The 8,717-nt window shown below is 40.7% G+C and overlaps 1 protein-coding gene across 1 annotated transcript in view; it reads right to left on the reverse strand.

Annotated features, from left to right (window-relative positions):
• LOC115292533 overlaps window positions 1-8,717 on the reverse strand; it is a 58,456-nt gene that overhangs the window by 30,458 nt on the left and 19,281 nt on the right. The window lies entirely within an intron of this gene.

An 8,717-nucleotide genomic window follows, 5' to 3' on the forward strand; every position in this document is an offset into this window, starting at 1 on the left:
TCATGTGGATCAGGGTCTCTCTGACAGATTCCCCAAGAAAATGAAGTCTCTCTCCTTATTTACAGGGGATCCTAGCCCTTGCAAATAGAGGTTTTCTATTAGTCCTGGACTTCCTAAGTTGCAATTTTATTTTGTACTGAATGAATGATATATTCTCCCATTATTGCTGTTTTAACTTTTCAGCAAAGGAAACCAGTATTATATAATTACTATATGTTCATGGTCTTAAAATTTTATAATGTGACTTGGCACAAATGACATCATTTCAAGGTAATAATCAGGCATTTTTCCACGTAAGGAAGTATTCATGATGTTTTATCTTGAATTAAACCTTCCCCTTCCCTGCGATTCTTTGTTGCCATGACTGTGAATTAGTGATAATTTAGGATCTACATGGCAGAGGACACTGTTGCCCACAGTTTTTGATCTGATATGTCTTCCTTATTTTTTGATTCAATGGTACTTAGCAGTGGAATTGAGGGAGCTGACTATTGAAAAGTCTTACTAAGTGTTCCAAAGAGACAAACAGGAAACAACATTTGGAGAAAGAATTCTCTATACACTTCTGTCATGTGTCCTACTCTCTACTGAGCATAGTGCTGGATTTGAAATTGTAGATTTTCCAGCCAGGGTCGTGTATTTTGCTATCAATGGGTCTTGCTGTCTCCAGAGGAGATCTGATCAGGTTCTTTGGAAAAGGAAAGAGCCCTGTCATATGAAGAGAAAGGAGAGAGGAAACATACACCCAGCTAAGTGGGAATGAAGGAAGCAGATGACACAGTGAGGAACCAAAGTTAAAGGAGAAAACTCAACCTTAAAATGTGGTTTGGGAAGCTCAGCTTGAATGGATTCTAGAAGGCCAGGTTTATTTCACTGGTGGTCACAGAGGTACCTCTCCTGTCTCCCTCTTCCTGTGCTCCTCAATCCTCTTAGGCTTACCCTCTGTCCTAATGTCTTCCATGACATTCACAGTAACATTGAAAAGCCTTCCATGGCCAGTTAGGGTCTATTTGATTGGACTGCTTTTCTGTTCATTTTTGGAGCATGTGGAAATCTGTACACATAGGGAGTTTCTAAGTGGAGGCCCCAATGTGATTTACTCAGGTCCCACTTATGGGTGCGCTTGTCTCCTGGAGACTTACACAATGTCTGGTACAGCATCAGGAATGTGAGGTGGACTGATGCTCCCCAGTCATATCATACACAGTGCAGCCCTACCCATAGAGACTCTGCATTGATGAGACCCAGACTCTGTCCTCAAAAAAATACTGGGAGCCTGAGTGTTTATGTTGGCCTCACAGGGGAGTCATTGGCCATTTCCTGAAGACCTAATTGATGCTGGGCCCCATTAAGGCCTAAGTGTCAGAGTCCTTGGGGTTGGGACATTACAGATGATAGTTCAAAAAACTAAAACAGAGATTCCAATGGGAAGGCAAAGCTGAGAATGACACTTTCAGCATTGCTTGTAAAATTTCATGTATATACAAATCAGTTGGGTTCTCATTAAAAAGAGAGTCTGGGACCCACACTCAGATATCATGAGTTCCCTAAGTTTGGATGTAGGTCATTAATTGGTATTTTTAACAAGCATTGAGGTTGCTGTCCCCAGACGTCACCTCCAGTAGCACTAATGTAGAGAAAGCAGAAGAGCACCCCTGAGTCCCTTATACCCAACCATCTTATCTCAACACAAGTACTGCTGTTGCCAGTGGAAATTGCTAACAGCTTTTGAGAAGATGTTATTCTCTGCAAATCCCCTGCAAGTTGGAAAGGGATTAGATAAGGCAGTGGTATCTGAGCAAGGCTCTTTGGGGTACACATGTGTACTCCTCCATCAAAGGGATGCTTATTGAGTATCTACCACCTGCTCCAAGTGTATGAGGATGCACTGTGTCCAGGACGCTGGCCTGGGAATCTTACACTGTGCACGTTAATCATTCCCAAGCCCTGGGAATCGGGTACACTGTGTTCACTTTTGCCGGAAGATTGGATTCCTGGTGAGCCTCTGGAGCAGAGAGTGATTCTCTTCTTTTGAATTATCAGTCCTCTTGAAAACAATGTTGGATGTGACGGCACAGATATAGAGAGCAGATGGGAGACAGAAAGAAAGGAGGAATAGAGCCTCTGAGGAAAATTTGATGAGTATCATTTGCATTTATATATTTGGTTAATTTCCATGTGTTGAAAATCAAGGGACACCCAGGAATGGAAGGTGCATGCTATGTGTTACCTTGGAAAAACTGTTTGAAGCAGAAAGATGAAAGGGACTCACCAAATGGTAAGTGCTTTGCAATCCTCTCTCTGAATCTGGGCCTCAGGAAAGTGCTACTATCAGTGAACTATCCAGGAAGCTGAGCTGCTAGGAACTCTGTTCTCTGAGCTGTTCTGAGAAGGGAGGATCAAGGACTGGCAGCGGAAGTTAATTTCGGGGTGAACACGTCATTTATGACAGATTCTCTGTCATGATGACAGAGACAATTTATTCCCATGTTCTGGCAGTCTCCACAGGCACCATGGAGACAGAAGGACTATTTAAGATGTGAATTCTGGGACAGCTTAGCTGTGCCCACAATGTTAGCCCCGAAGTATGAAAGAGGAATCCCAGAACGTCATAGGGTCTGCTGCAGTAGTGGGATTGATTGGAGCTTGAGCGTTTATATTACACACAGTGATCCTGATTGGCCGGCCCCTGCTCCCCAACTGCTCAGGGTCACCTGCATTGTGGGAGGTGCCAAGCTTGATGGGTTTGCCTGCATTCTCTTTGGGCACATGTGTGAGGTTTGATAACACCAAGGGAGAAACGAGAGAAGGCAGAAAAACTCGGTGGGATAACATTGGTGCAAGGGAGCATTGTTCTGTCCAGAGACTCTATCCCTTCTTGTTTGAAATGTAAACTCAGGTGTGTGGGCTTGGTGGAGATGGGATTCAGAGCTGCTCCTCTGGAGACCTGGGCAGGTGAAGGGAGAAGCACATGACTGCAGGTTTTGGCCACAGAAGGCCAATGTGTGCCACAGGTCCTCTCTGCACGTGTGCAGCAAGTGGCCAGAAATTCTACCTATGCAGGCGGTGTGGGGAGCCATTACCAAGAATGGAATCGGGGAAAGTGAAGGCCAACTCACATCAGTGTCTTCTGCGCATGAGCAAATGTGGGCCGAGAGAGGCAGGGAAAGGTGTCCTACTGAGTTTTGTGCCCATGTTAGGAGTGGGCAAGGTGTTTAGGCCATGTGAGAAAGGGGCTCAAAATGAAAGGAGCTACTGTATAATGTCAAAAGATGAACTGATATATGTTCAAATGTTCAAGAGTTCACCTGACCAGTTTTTTGTTTCTTCAAATGGTTAAGCAGGTTCCTTCCATAGGAGATGGTGATCAGGTTTTCATAGAGATGATGTGGAAGCAAAGGAAGGACAGTGCTCGACTGGATATCCTTCCGTAGTGGTGCTTATTTTTGGGATGCAATTGTAAGCAAAGAGAAACTGCCCCAAAATTAATATCAGAAACCTTACAGAGGGGTATAATGGCTGAAAGGCAAATAACGTCTTTGGAGATTAAAATACAAAATAGCAATGTATATTGAAAAGCATATGAAAAAAAAATGCGGTGTATAATAGCGAAAGGTTAGAAAACAGGTTACTGTAAATTAGCCTGTACTTGTTGGTTTTGACAAACTATAGGCTCCTGGTTACAGGAAAGAACCATGGTTTTCATCAAAATAGTGTTCTCCCACACACATCGAAATCTGAAAACAAGAGGTCCTTCTGAAATTGGCATTTAGCATTCTCCCCCAATTTCAGAAATATCAGCTAGTCATTGAGAGAACCCTTAAGATACAGATGTTCATAAACCTTACACAAGCTCTAATTGAGGAACCTACAGATACACCAACATTTATGGGAAAAGGTGTTGGTTTGAAAAGTGGAAAGTACTACTGGAGTTACAGAAACACCCTATTCCTGTCCTAATTAACCAACCTGGTGGGAAAACCTTAATGTGTTCTTCTAAACACCTTATAGCTAAAAACTCTCCACAAATGACCCCCTATTTCATAATGACCTTTGCTGTGTCCTATTAGAGACCTTGGCTTAGTCTATTTGTCTGATGTAAGCACAGCTACCTGGTTTTCCTTTGGTTTCTGTTTGCATGGAATATCTTTTTCCACCTCAGCACGTTCAGTCTGACTGTGTTCCTAAAGCTGAAGTGAGTCTTTCTCTTTGTTTTTCATGGTTTTTTTTTTTTATCATTCTATTTTTGAGAGAGAGAGATGGCATGAGCAGGGGAGGGACACAGAGAGAGGGAAACACAGAATCCAAAGACAGGCTCCAGGCTCTGAGCTAACTGTCAGCACAGAGCCCGATGCAGGGCTTGAACCCAGAAACTGTGAGATCATGACCTGAGCCAAAGTCAGATAGTTAACTGACTGAGCCACCCAGGCGCCCCTGAAGTAAGTCTCTTGAAGGCACCTTATAGGTGTGTCTTGCCATTTCTTTCCATTCAACTGATCTATATCTCCTGATTGAAGAATTTAATCCATTTATAGTTATTTTATTTACTTATTTATTTTACATTCACGTTAGGTAACATGAAGTGTAGTATTGGTTTCAGGAGCAGTACCCAGAGATTCATATACCACCCAGTGTTCACCTCAGGAAATGCCCTCTCCAATGCCCATCACTCATTTAACTTATCACCCCACCCACCTCTGCACCAGCAACCCTCAGTTCTCTATATTTAAAAGGCTCTTGTAGTTTGTCCCCTTGTCTGTTTTTATCTAGTTTTGCCTTTCCTTCCCCTGTTTCATCTGTTGTATTTCTCAAATTCTACACAATGAGTGAAATCATATGATATCTATCTTTCTCTGACTGACTCACTTCCCGTAGCAAAATACCATCCAGTTCTATCCAGTTCCTTCCGCATCGCGCAAGATTTCCTTCTTCTTATTGCGAGTAATAGTCCAGTGTGTGTTTGTGTGTGTGTGTGTGTGTGTGTGTGTGTACACAATATATACATATTGTCATATACATGATCTCATATATATGACATCTCCTTTATTCATTAGTTGATAGACATTTGAGCTCTTGCAATAATTTGGCTATTGTTGATAGCACTGCTGTAAATATTGGGGTGAATGCACTCCTTTAAATTAGAAGTTTTGTATCCTTTGGATAAGTGAATTGTAGTGTTAATTCTTCCTTTTAGGGTAGCTCTATTTTCAAATTTTTGAGGAATCTACATACTGTTTTCCAAAGCGTTTGCACCAGTTTGCATTCCCCTCAACAGTGCAAAAGGGTTCGCCTTTCTCTGCATCCTTGCCAAAATCTGTTGTTTCCTGAATTGTTCATTTTAGCCATTCCTTCTCTTTTTTTTTCCTTTAAGTTTATTTATATGGAAAGAGAGACAGGAGACAGCATGAGGGAGGGAAGGATGGACAGAGAGGGAGAGAGAGACCATCCCAAGTGGATTCCACACTGTAGAGCAGAGGCTGACATAGGCTTGAACCCATGAACTGTGAGATCATAACCTAAGCTGAAATGAAGAGTTAGATGCTCAAGAGACTGAGCCACCCAGGTGCCTGTAATTTATCCATTCTGACATATGTGAGATGAAATCTCATTGTGGTTTTGATTTGTATTTTCCTGATGATGAGTGATGTTGAGTGCATTTTCAGGGGTCTGTTAGCCATCTGGATGTCTTCTTTGGAAAAGTGTGTTTTCATTTCTTATGCCCACTTCCTCACTGGATTACTTGGTTTTTCAGTGTTCCTTTTGGTAACCTCTTTCTAGATCTGGAATCTAACCCTTATCTGATATGTCAATTGGAAATATCCTCTCCATTCCATCTTTTACCTTTTAGTATTGTTGATTATTTCCTTCTCTTCCGTGTGCAGATGGATTTTATTTATTTATTTATTTATTTATTTATTTATTTATTTATTTTGGTATGAGGTGCCAATAGCTCATTTTCATTTTTATTCCCCTTGCCTGGAAACATGTCAAGTAAGAATTGGCTCTGGCTTAGGTCAGAGAGGTTTCCTGAATATTTCTCCTATAGGATTTTGGTGATTTCCTGTGTCATATTTAGGTCTTCTATTCATTTTGAATTTATTGTTGTATGGTATAAGAATCTTGTCCAGTTTCATTCTTCTGCATGTCACTGTCCAGTTCCCCCAGCAGCATTTGGTGAAGAGCTTGTCTTTTCTCCATTGGATACTCTTTCCTGTTCTGTCTCAGATGAGTTGGCCATATATTTCTGGGTGTGTTTCTGCATTCTCTTTTCTACTCCATGAATCTATGTGTCTCTTTTTGTGCCAGTACCATACTGTCTTGAAGATTACAGCTTTGTAATACATTCCAAAGTCCAGAATTGTGATGCCTCTCCTGATGTTTTCCTTTTGGCACATCATTTTGACTATTCAAGTCTTTTGTGGTTCCATACAAATTTTAGGATTGTGCTAGCTCTTTGAATAATGCTTGTGTTCTTTTGCAATTTCGGGTTTTTTTTTATGGTTTTTATTTCTTTTTGAGAGACAGAGACAGTGCGAGCAGGAAGGGTCAGAAGGAGCAGGAGACACAGAATCTGAAGTAGGCTCCAGGCTCTGAGCTAGCTGTCAGCACAGAGCCTGATGCGGGGCTCGAACTCATGAACTGTGAGATCATGACCTGAGCCAAAGCCGGCTGCTCAATTGACTGAGCCACCCAGGCGCCCCATTGCTTGTGTTCTTTTGATAGAGATGGCCTTGAATGTGTAGATTGCATTGGGTAGTATTGACATTTTAACAATATTTGTTCTTCTAATCCATGAGCATGAAACGTTTTTCCATTTCTTTTTGTCCCCTTGAATTCCTGTCATAAGCTTTGTCTAGTTTTTGCTTACAGATATTTTATATCTTTGGTTAGGTTTATTCCTAGGTATCTTTGTGCTTTGGGTATAGTTATAAGTCAGATCAACTCCTTGATATTTCTCCTGCTTCATATAAATGTGTAGAAATGGAACTGATTTCTGTACACTGATTTTATATCCAGTGACTTTGCTGAATTCACATATCAGCTCTAGCAGGTTTTTGGTGGAGTGTTTCAGTCTTCTATGTAGAGAGATGATCCTGTCATCTATAAAGAGTGAAAGTCTGACATCTTCCTTGCCAAATTGGAAGTCTTATTTCTGTTTTCCTTCTGATCGCTGAGCCTTGGACTTTGAGTACTACCTTACACAACAGTGGTGAGAGTGGACATCTGTGTCATGTCCCTGACCTTAGAGTAAAAGCTCTATTTTTCTGAATTGAAGATGATATTAACTATGGAGCTTTTCCTCTATCAAAAGGATCATATGGTACTTTGCCTTTATTTATTAACATCAGTATAGTTTATCGCATTGATGTCCATATGGTGAACCATGTCTGCATCCCAGAAATAAATCCCACTTGATCATGGTGAATCATTCTTTCTTCTTAAATGTTTATTTATTTATTTTCAGAGAGACAGAGACACAGAGAAAGATGGAACTAGCAGGGAAGGGGCAGAGAAAGAGGGAGAGGAAATCCAAAATGGGGTCCATAGCCTCATTGTAGACTCAACATGGGTCTAGAACTCATAAATTATCAGATCTTTTTGTGAGCCACAATGAAGAGTCAGACACCCAAGTAACTGAGCCACCCAGGTGCCCCAAATAATTTTTTGATGTACTGTGGCACTCCATTTGCTAGTATCTTGTTGAATATTTCTGAATCCAGGTTGCTCAGGATATTGGCCTCCTTTTTAGATAGGTCTTGGTCTGACTTTATAATCACAGTAATGCTAGCTTCATAGGATGGGTTTGGAAACTCTCCTTCCTTTTCTGTTGGAACACATTGAGGAAAATTGGTATTAACTCTCTTTTAAGTGTCTGTTAGAAATCCCCTGTGAAGCCATATGGCCCAGGACTCTTATTTGTAATGGGATGTTTAAAACCAATTCAATTCTTGGCTGGTAACAGCCCGCTTTAAAAGGACTATTTCTTCCTATTTGAATTTTCATAGTTTATTTCGGGGAATTTTTCCCTTTCTTCCTGATTGTCCAGTTTGTTGCATATAATTCTCATAGCATTCTCCTATATTTGTTTGTACTTCTGTGGTGTTTGTTGTGATCTCACCTCTTTCGTTCATGAGTCCATCTATTTAGGTCCTCTTGGTTTTCTTTTTGAGAATTATGGCTAAAGTTTTATCAATTTTGTTTAATTTTCAAAAAAAAATCTGCTCTCATTTTCATTGATCTACTCTACTGTTTACCTTGGATTCTGTATTATTTAATGCTTCCTAATCTTTATTATTTCCTTTCTTTTGCTGGCTTTGAGCTTTATTTGCTGCTGCTTTTCTATCTCCTTTAGGTATAACATTAGGCTGGGTATTTGGGACATATTTTGCGTTTTGAGATAGGCCAAATTGCAAAGCATTTTCCTCTCAAGGTTGCCTTTGGTGCATCCAAACGATTTGGACTGTCTTGTGTTCATTTGTGTTTGTTTCCATGTATATTTAAATTCCTTTAATTGCCTAGTTAATGCATTCATTTCCTTTTTTTTTAGTTGGCTGTTTTTGAATCTCTATGTATTTTTTAATGTTTTAAAATTTATTTTTGAGGGATAGAGACAGCGTGAGTAGGGGTGGTTCAGAAAGAGAGAGAGAGAGAGAGAAGACAGACAGACACAGAATCTGAAGCAGACTCTGAGCTAGCTCTCAGCGTAGAGCCCATCA

This window comes from Suricata suricatta, chromosome 5 (genome assembly GCF_006229205.1).
Source record: "Suricata suricatta isolate VVHF042 chromosome 5, meerkat_22Aug2017_6uvM2_HiC, whole genome shotgun sequence".
Classification (NCBI taxonomy): domain Eukaryota; kingdom Metazoa; phylum Chordata; class Mammalia; order Carnivora; family Herpestidae; genus Suricata; species Suricata suricatta.